Genomic DNA, 10,476 nt, shown 5'->3' with positions numbered 1-10,476 from the left:
CCAGGAAACCCCAGGCTGTTTTCCAAAGTGAGAAACATTTTATGTTCATATAGTAGTGTGAACAAACCCTCCACCGCCTCACCAATATTTGTTATCTTAAAACATTCTTAGAGCCAGCCCCACGTGCACACACTCATTTTTGCAACCAAGTTTTCCTTGTAAACTTTCGTGAACTCAGAGTCAGGGCCAGATTCTCTTTACATGTTCAGGTTTTTTTGTTTGTTTGTTTGTTTGTGTTTTGGTGGGTGCAGGGTTTGAACTCAGGGCTTCATGCTTGCAAAGCAGATGCTGTACCATTTGAGGCACACCTCCAGTCCCCACGTTTTCTTTATTTTCCTGCTGGGAGACAGAGTTAGTTCAGTCCCTTCTAAGACAGAAATCCTCACAACTGGAAACCTTGACCTGTGACTGACTATTGCAACTGGCAGAACCTCGCCAGCCTCAGAGCTTATTCTTATAATAGTTGCAGAGCTCATTCAGAAGGACTTATTTTGCTGCCCTGTGATTGACAACTGATCCCCAAATTTGGGGACAAAAAGTCATCAAGTACCTTACCTTCTAAAGGCAGATCACTGCTCCAGGTTATTAAGAGGTGGTACAAGTCTCCATCCTTGCCAAAAAGTGTGGTACTCTTGCCCTACCCACTGTGCCCCCAATATCACACAAGGATATCCCCCGTGATCACTGATCACTTTACCATGATCAGTCACATCAGAGTATTCCTTACCTTTTAAACCTCCTATTGTCATTCCAATATCATTGTCATCTGTCCAGTGTCCCTTGTCTCATAGACTCCCTTCCTCATAGCTCACAGAGACTTCTCTCATGTGTTAAATGATGCTTTCAAGTACTTTAACTCACATCTCACAGGCCCTGTCTGTTTGTCAAAGGGAACCTGGTATTTCTGGATCAGCATGTCTCTGAATAAGACGCTGGCTTCTCCAAAGACAGGTTTGGTGGGAAGCTCCACAAACCAGGTGTCTTAGTCTCTTTTGCGTTACTGTAGCAAAATGCCTGAGCCTGGGTGCTTTGTAAAGTAAAGAAATTTATTTGGCTCATGCTTCTGGTGGCTGAAAGGTTCAAACAACATGGCATTAGTGTCCTGATGAGGGACCCCTGGCTGTGTCACAACATGGCAGGTGGCTTCATATGGCATTTGTGAGAAGTCAAATGGAGAGAGAGGACGCAGGTGAGCAAGGAGACTGGACTCACTTATTTTAAACCACCTGTTCCTTCAGGAACTAACCTCTCCTTTAGGAACTACACCAATCCTTTGACCTAATCATCTCTTAAAGGTCCTGTCACCTCAACACCATCACATTGGGGGTCACAGTTCTTGTATCACTAACCAAATTCTATTTAAACGCTGTCAAGGGCAGAATGGCTCATGGGGGGCTTTGTGGGGACAAGTTTCCACATCAGAAGCCTTTGGCTTTCAAGTTTGATTCTGGGTCACATGCCCTCTGGGGCAGGGATTGGCCAGCTCTGCTCATAGTCATATGGTCACCAAGGCTCCTGAGCACAGGTGAGATCAGAACCCCGGACACCAGTGACAGCCAGGCTTTGACACTGGTTGTTCATGTGCTCATTTGTGTTCTCAGGGACACTGTCTTTCCCTGCAAAGCAATGTCATCATGGGCCAAATCATTTTCCCCAGAAGACATGTTAATATTTGGGAGAAAAATTATGGGTAATAAGGGTCGGACTGCTATACAGAGGGTGTGGTCACAACACGACACAGTTTGAGGCAATGACGTGCCCTGGGTGTTTCTGAACTGTTGTGGATTTTTCTGCCATATTTCAACTGACCAGAACAATGTTAGGAACACATCTTTATATAAATAGTGGTAATTGATCAAGGAAAGAATTATTAATGGTCCATATAGAATGCTAATAACCAAGCCATACATTTAGATGTGGGTTTCAACATTTTAATCAGTTATTCATGAATGTCTTTGTCCTTTATCTTGAAAAACACAAAGGGCTATTTCTATTGGTAAGATTTTATTCATGCTATGAAATTTACAATTCCTGTGGAAATGTTGTGCTGTGACATGGAAAAGTGTCATCTTTTTCTTGGTTTCCACCAATGCAGAACTAAAATTTAATTCTGAAACAAAGAAACACATGTTGAATGCTGTCTGACTTGGAAATAAGGTATTTGAGGATGTACTCCAGATGAGGTGGCAGGTGTGGGCCCTGATGTCATAGGAATATGACTGACGTCCTTATAAGTAGAGGGAAATATTGGCACAGAGACTGAGGCACATTGAGGAGGCCATGTAAGGAGGAAGGCAGAGAGGGGAGTGACTAACCACAGGCCAAGACACACCTGAAGCTTCGAGAAACCAGAAGAGACAAGAAGGATCCACTGACATAACTGTCAAAGAGAGCACAGCCATGATACACTCTAGATTGATGACTTCCAGCCTCTGGAGCCAGGAGGAGAGTCATCTGTGTTTAAGTCACCAGGTTTGTGGTACTCTGTCAAACAGCTCTGGAAAACACAGATGCAGAGTAACACTTCACTCCAGGTCACCCTGGCTAGATGCCTGGGCTTAGCCACATCCCAGCTCTGCCCCCTTGCTTCCTGACACTCTCCTCCCTAGGGACCTTGTATATTTGCCCACTCTATCTGCCCAGAGGCTTCATGCTTTTGCTGTGAGACTCCTCATTTGTCTCAACATCACAGGGTCCTGGGGTTAGAGTCCAGCACTGCGATCAGACCGTTATGACAGGTAGCCGGCCTTGAGTTCAAATCTCAACTAGAATTCCTTCTTGAGAAATTTATCCAGCACCATATTCGTTGAGGAGCCTAATGGTGGCCTGGGGTTTCATTTTGGTTGGCTTTGTTTATTCCAAAATTAACCCAGCTGGATCTTCCATGTGGAAGGGATGTCAATGATCGCCTAGTGCACTGATATTTCCAGTTTTCAGTGAAGAAATCAGGAGGGAGAGGCACGAAGAGAGACCCTTGTAGAGTGACACAAGGTTACTTCTGCAAAGTCTCCATGGTCTCTGTTCAGGTCCCTTAATTTCTCTGTGAGTTAACTAGAGAGATGGACCAGGCTCGGTGCAATGCACATTTGCAGATTGGATTAGCTCGTTCAGCTTGCTGGCAACCCTCAAGGATCACACAGTTGTTAGCCAGGTTGCAGATGAGGAAACCAGAGCTCAGTGGGTTGATGCCTTCTCCAGGATCTCACTGCTCTTGGCTGATGGGCAAGATTTGCATACAGGACTGCTGATATCTATTGCATGACACATATGGAGCCAACCTCTCCGTGATGTGCACTGCCATCCCCAACCTTTCTTGTTTGGCTTTTGGGAAGCTCTGAGGCCACATTTCCTGGTGTTGCTCCTAGAGGATCTGTCCCTTTCAGCCTGGGTCCTGGGTCCTCACCCCAAGGTCTATGTCCCATCCTTGGATGCTGGGCCATTGCTGACACCCAGAGCCCACACTGGTGCAAGCTCACTTCTTGCAGAGGGTCCTGGTGGGCAAGGCCAGCTTCTGGCCTCACTTCTTCCTAATGAGGTTTTCGTGAGTCAGGAGTTTATTAGAAAGCCAGTAAATCCAGAAGGAGGCAAAGAAACTTGGAGTCATGGAGGCTGGCAGCTTGTCACCTATGTTTAGGTGTCTGTCACCAGCCCCTCACCTTCCTTTCCAGTTGAAAGGTGGTGGGTGGGGAGCCTGAGGGGTGTCCTAGAAGGCTTGTTCCCGTCGTTCCTGATGCACCTGTCATCTCTGCTCACTTTCTTCCCTCAGCTCTTCATGTTGGATGGTTGGTTCTTCCACACCTTCTCTTTCTTTGTCCCCACCTGTGATTTTCATTCTTGAAAATCTGGCTGCATAACACAGACCACACCAGAGCATCGGAATATGCAGTGGGGTCCAGGGAAGGACACTGGGTCCCCCTTCCTGTCGGTCCTTCCTTATGCCCCTGCAGCAGTTGGGGTCGGTGGCAGCATTGGCCTGTGTCCCTAAACCACTGTGCCTGGGATGGGGTTGGCCTGACTGTGTCCTCCCCACACCTGAGCTAACGAGTGCAGGGACCCTCCACAGGTCTCTCTTTCTCTCCTTCCTTTTCTCCTCTCTTTTTCAATAACATTTTTATTAGTATATGATGGTTATGCAAGGGGTTTTGTGGTGACATTTCCATACACGCATATAATGTCGTCCCCTCCATCCTTCTCCCTCTTCTCTCTCCCCCTTCTTAAATGACTTGGACAGGCTTCAGTGTTCACATGCACACACGTGTAGAAAGTACATCAGCCACATTCACCTCCTTTATTCCTTTTTTTACCCTCCCTCTCCGTTAGTGCCCTCCCCTTAACATGGCCTGTTCACATTCCTGTCCTCCATTGTTTGTCTTCCTCAGGGTTTTGTCCTGAATCTAAATGGCACCAAACTGTTACCAGAGTCCCTGGCATACCGAAAGAGCCGATGGCAGTCCACGATTGTCACAGTGCTAACAAATAAATACTATTCAGCAATTTGACGGTATCATTCGAAGCCACCGTAAGCTGTCAGTCCCATAAAACACCCTGGCACTTTGTGGGTCCCCTACAGGAAATAGTCACCCCGATCTCACATATGCTGTGTGTCGCTCATGGCCCCGGGTCCCTAAATATTTACTGCATGATGACTCTGTGCCTGATCCACTCAGCAAAGTCCCTGGCCATGCTGCTGAGTTGTGTCCCTGGGAGGACTCTTGGTCACGTGATGAGAAGATGGCGATGACAGAGATGAGGGAGTCTGTCTGTGCTGGTCACCTGTCACCTCGGCTCTGGGCCTCTGAATAGTGATGGAGGTCTGTGTACACAGGACATTGAGAGACAAAACAAACACCCAGCTTCATGCTTCCTGCAGGTCCAGGACACACAGAGAGACTCATGGACTCCAGTGCAGGGAAGGTGGCTGGCCACAAGCCCTGTGCCAGCCTGACTGGTCAGGGGCTCCTTGCCAGCCTCTGCAAGAGTGTGGAGTGTTGGGGAGACCAGGCTGCCTACCCACTGGTGAATTGCTCATTTCTAGGATGTCCTCAGTGCCAGGCACCTCTCTATCTGCTGGTCATTTAAATAACCAGCCCATAGCCGATTATGTTCAGTACATGTGCTGACACAGTGCTGAGTGTGTAACCATGGCTGCCCCCTTTAACCTTACTGACAGCCCACTCTATGGACAAGGAAACCAATGCCAGAAGAGACTTCTTTGTGTGCCAAGGCCCCAAACACCAGCTGGAAGGGAAGACATGGCACTGGACCTGCCTCTACCAGTTTCCACTGAGCCTCTTTCGTGAAATGCTGTTTCCATTGTGTGTTGCATCAGAATAACCAGTATTGCCAGAGAGCAGATAGAATTTAAACAAGGTAAAAGCTTCTTTTTTTTTCTTTTTTCATGAAATCAGCCTGGATCAGCTGTGGTGTGGTTGTTAAGGACCACTTAGAACACAGGGTCCTTCCCTCCATCTGCTTTGTAGTCCTCAGTGGACAGCTTCCACCTTTATAGGCTTCCTGTGGATCAAGATGGCTGCTGGAGATCCAGCTCACAAATCTATATTCCAGGTAGAAAACACGAAGATGGGGAGGATACTTACCTGGTAGGGGAGATACCATGATCATGAAGGTGGTTTTCCCAGGGCGAGGCTTATCCATTGCACTCCGGATGTGCTGACCCCTGTGATTTCCCCAAATGTGGGAAACTCGACTGCATAATTTGTGGTAGTGGGGGACTGCATTTGCTCTCTCCCCTGAAAAAAAAGAAGGGGAGACAAGCAAAAGAGGGCCAAAGTTCTCGCTGTCTCTTGAGGTATTCCAGGAACCTCAGCCAACAAATTCTACTTTTCTTTTTTTTTTAGTACTGGGGCTTGAACTCAGGGCCTTCACCTTAAGCCACTCCTCCAGCCCTACTTTTATGCAGGGTTTTTCTGAGATATGATCTTGCAAACTATTTGCCAGGGTTGGCTTCAAACCTCAATCCTCATGAGCTCTGCTTCCTGAGTAGCTAGGATTACAGGAGTGAGCCACCAGTGCCTCACTCAAATTCTACTTTATTTCATTCAGCAGATCGGAGTGACAAAGCTGTAATTCTAAATGTTCAGTTTTTCTTCTGCTCCTTTCAGCTGTCCTAAGAAAAGAGAGAGAGTAGGCAGAGGGAAGGCAGCCAGCAGTTTTGGTTACCCGAGCCACTTGTATTTGGTGGCACAGATCCTTGAGCTTATTTTTGACACAGTGCTCTGTCAGAGGCAGTGGATCCCAGACCTCTTGTCTCCCCCAGGAACCTGTCCTCACTGGGGGTAGGAAATGAGGAGCAGAAGCTCAAGGGCCTGAGCCTGCTTTTCCAGAACCTCTGCCCACCTCCAGGAGGCCCAGGCCCAGACCCCAGCTGTTCATGGGCTCTGGGGGTCCCTGCTCCAGGGTGGACATGGCAGGCAGCCCAGACCTCAGCAAGAGAGGCCAGCCTGTTCCCACCAAGCTTAAATTGGGGCTGTGACCTGGGGGCACAGAAGGGACAATGCCTGTGTAATCAGAGCTTTCTATAATCAGGAGAAGGCCACCAACTCTGGGGCCATGCCCTGTTTTGGGGCGGCATTGAGGTTTCAAAGGTCCCCTCTCTGTCTTAGTAGAATACTTGTCCTTCTCCGTGGCAGTCATGAGGCTGTATCATTTCTTGTTGCTGTGGAACAACTCAGGTTCATTGCCATGAACCTGTTTCTGGAGGTTTCACATCCCAGATTCCTGGAATTAAGATGTGGGCATCTTTGGGGGTCATTACTTTGCTGTGGTTCCCCCAGTTCTTCCACAGGCTCCCTCGTTTTTCAGCTTAGCCATTTCCTCGCAGGACCTGTCACACTGAGGACCACCTGCTGGCATGGAGGTCACTGTGATAAGAGATGCAGCTGGTCCCATGTGGGGCTTCCACGTCCAGAGAGGTGGACTTCCTGAACTGAAGAGAGACTTTGACCTTCATTCTAGCCCTGTTCTTTGCATGAGCCTTGGGGAGGGGACCAGGCTCCATCGCAGTCACAGGCAAGACTGTGACATCACATAAGTGATGCAAACTGGGCTGCTGAATCCACTGAGAGACACCTGAGCTGCATAAATCCACTCCCTAAGGGACTTGCTGGGGATAAAGAAAGCAACTGCTTGTGTCTATCTTCCATCCCTTCTCCTGGGAGCACAAAACTGCCAGAGTCTTTCAGGTTTGCAGTCTTTTCATGGCTCCTGGTCCCCAGCTCCTTCTGACTTCTGGTTCTTGGACAAGAGGCTGAGGACACAGGTGTGAGAGCGATCATCCCCACTTGCAGTGCCACACGGGGCATCTTCATAGCCACGTCAGCCCTCTGGGCCTGTGATGGGCTTCATGGCATCTTTTACTTGCTGTGGGTCCCTCACCCCTGCCGGGGACCTCAGCGCTTTTGTCCTCTCTGGTTGCAAAGACTCATCCTTGGATGCCCAATAGGATGGTGGCCTCACAGTGACCCCAGCTTTGTTTTACAATGGCAAATCAGATGTCTCCAGTTGACTGCAGTTGCTCAAGCCTTCGTGTCACCAGGAGTTGGTTAGAAAAACAGAACCTCAGGCCGCCGCCAACCTCCAGAGAACCAATCTCCATCTTATCAACAGTCCCAGGGGACCTGTGTGCAAATTCCAGGTGAGAGTCACAGGTCTGACTCAGGGAAACCAATTTGTCCCTTTCCTCATCTGCTCATGGGTCATGGCAATGTAAGGTGGTCTCGTGCCTGTGATGTTTTATGACTTTTCCACAAGGTTTTACCTTTCAGAAAGTGTTTGAGACCATAGTCCATGAGTGACACAAAGCAAAGACAGCACAGTGATCAGATCAACAGCAGAATGACATTCTAACTAGAGTCTGTTTTGTTGGTGACACAGTACACTATTGTTACCAGTGTCATCCTCATCACAGGGACCCCTCCAAGGGGTCCCAGGTCACAGCTTCCATCTGGGTCATGGCAAAAGTCATCTCCTGCTTCTACCCTCAATAAGTGACTTAGGTTCACACTGTGTGCTGTGTCCCTGGCCACTCAGAGCACAGCCGAGTCCCTCCATTCCCATCTCTGTCCCCTTCTCCCTAGCTCATTTGCCCTCATCTTCGGCAGCCCTGGATACTTGTCCTGTGTCCTGAGACACAACCCCATAGGTCCCATGCCCTCAAGTCTTTGTTAAAATGTCACCATGTCATTTAATACTAGAACCTTCTATCCACCCCTCCCCGCCTTGTACCCTACTCTAATTTTTAATATACCATAGCAATTCTGCCTTCCTAAGACAAAACACTGTCTACTTCCCAGTGGTGTTATTTATTGGCTGCTGTCGCACACTGGAAATGGCCTCAGAACAGGGATTCTTGTCTGTTTCCGCCCATGACTATTTCCTGATGTCGTGGGCATCTGTACAGAGAACACACGTTCAATATTTCTGGAAGGAGCGAACTAATTGTACATCTGACTCCCAGCAGACAGGGTCTACCACGTGCCTCCTGCATCCCTGGGTGGTGTCTGAGGGAGGCTCGGGACCAAACTGTGACATTGTCCTGATGTGGCCACAGAAGGGACAGGAAGTCTTTCAGCAGGAGATGCCGTCCCCGTGAGGCAGTGGCAGCCCAGATGGATGCTTGTTCAGTTGAACCAGCACATTCAAATGTCCTCCGGGCGGTCCCTATGGCCACGAGGCCTGGAGGGGCTGTCCTGGCCTGTAGAGTTCACAGGATGGCCAGGGTTCCCACACCAGATGGTGAATGCATGGACAGGCTGACTTGTCCCTGGCAAGTTCCTGCTCACAATGAGCTCTGTTTTGTCTCCTCTTTCCTGCTCATGGTTCAGGATACAAAGACGACATGGCCAGCACTGCAAGTGTTATTGGGTAGTGATTGAACAGTGGGCAGGGGAAGGCAAGTGGAAATGCCCTGAGATCCAGAGGGTGGTCCCTGAGTGTCACAGGAGCTGTGGCGACAGTGATATTCCCCTCCCACAAGACCACCCTGAGAAGGTGCAGTCCTGGGATGACAGCAAGGATGTGTGGCCTTGACATCTGCCCAGTGTGGCCCAAGCAAAAGGATTGGAGGCTGGACAGTCATAGCCAGGTCCTTGTAAAAGAGAAAGTTCTCTTTTTTCTCATGCCTCCAGGACAGCTCCAGGTCTCCCATGCCACTTACCCAGTCGATGAGCTTTGTCCTCTGAGAAAGGAAAAGGCATCACCCATCATCTGCTATGACCTCAACCCTCAAAAGTACCTCCAGACTTTCACCTGTCCTTCAAATCTCCAACCTCTGCCCCACTTTGTGAGGATTGCTATAACTGTCCCCGCTTCTTAGCTCTTCACAAAGTTCTGCTCCTGATGTCCCTTCCCTGTAAGTGCATTCATGTTCCTCTGGCCAGCCTCAGGCAGCAACAGACCCAAAGATCGTGGTGCAGGCTCCGCGTGAGGCTCTTTGTGGACTGTCCTCAGCAGGAACTGCACTGCACAACGTGATAATATGTGACTTTCCTAGGAGTGGCCTGTCCGCTGGCTCTGTGCAGAGCCAGACTAACTTACTGATGAGCCTAACTTACTCATCAGTGCCTGGCACTCAGAGCTCTTGAGAGCTGTGGTGGTTGGCCCTGTCCAATGGGCTGACGCAGAAATGCCAGTGTGATCCAGAGGAAGGCTAAGACCCAGGAAGGGAGGTTCGGAAGGGCAAGTGGCCGTTCACACCAGACAGACGCAAGAACTCATTACCCAGAGGTCGTGCTTGTTGTCAACATGAACAAGTTCAAGAAAGATTATGATGGCCGAGCGCCAGTGGCTCACGCCTGTCATCCTAGCTACTCAGAAGGCAGAGATCAGGAGGACTGTGGTTCAAAACCAGTCCAGGAAAATAGTTTGTGAGACCCTATCTTGAAAAAACCTATCACAAAAAAAGGGCTGGTGGAGTGGCTTAAGGTGGCCCTCAGTTCAAATCCCAATACTGAAAAAAAAAAAAAAAGGAAAAAAGATTTATGATAGCTGGGCACTGGTGGCTCACACCTGTAATCCTAGCTACTCAGGAGGCAGAGATCAGGAGGATTGCGGTTTAATGCCAGCCCCTGCAAATAGTTTTAGAGAACCTATCTTGAAAATACACAACACAAAACAGGGCTGGTAGAGTAGCTCAAGTGGTAGAGTGCCTGCCTTACAAATGTGAGGCCCTGAGTTCAAACCCCAGTAGTATCAAAAAAAAAAAAAAGACCAATCGAGAATGACAGATGGGCGATGGCTTTACTTGGAAGAGTTGAGCTGCTCCGTAAGCCTTCTGTGTTTACTTTTCCCATTAAAAATACATTTTCATTAGAAAACTAGAAGTGCCAACAAAAGAGACAGAATACAAAATTAAATGTGTCTACGTATCAGCGTAGTATCTTGTTCTGCTTTCTTTCAGGTTCTGTCCCAGTTATTGTTTGTATAATTGAAGCTGTTCTATGTATACAACTTTACAAA

General features: G+C 48.6%; 1 non-coding gene across 1 annotated transcript; it reads left to right on the top strand.

Annotated features, from left to right (window-relative positions):
* Positions 1-5,589: 5,589 nt before the first annotated feature.
* On the top strand, positions 5,590-5,751 carry LOC141420917 (U1 spliceosomal RNA). The gene has a single exon (XR_012445641.1). It is a non-coding gene; the product is annotated as a U1 spliceosomal RNA (small nuclear RNA).
* The last annotated feature ends 4,725 nt before the right edge of the window (positions 5,752-10,476 follow it).

This window comes from Castor canadensis, chromosome 2 (genome assembly GCF_047511655.1).
Source record: "Castor canadensis chromosome 2, mCasCan1.hap1v2, whole genome shotgun sequence".
NCBI lineage: Eukaryota > Metazoa > Chordata > Mammalia > Rodentia > Castoridae > Castor > Castor canadensis.
Note: the sequence above shows the minus strand (reverse complement) of the source record. Positions and strands in the feature narration are given on the sequence as shown.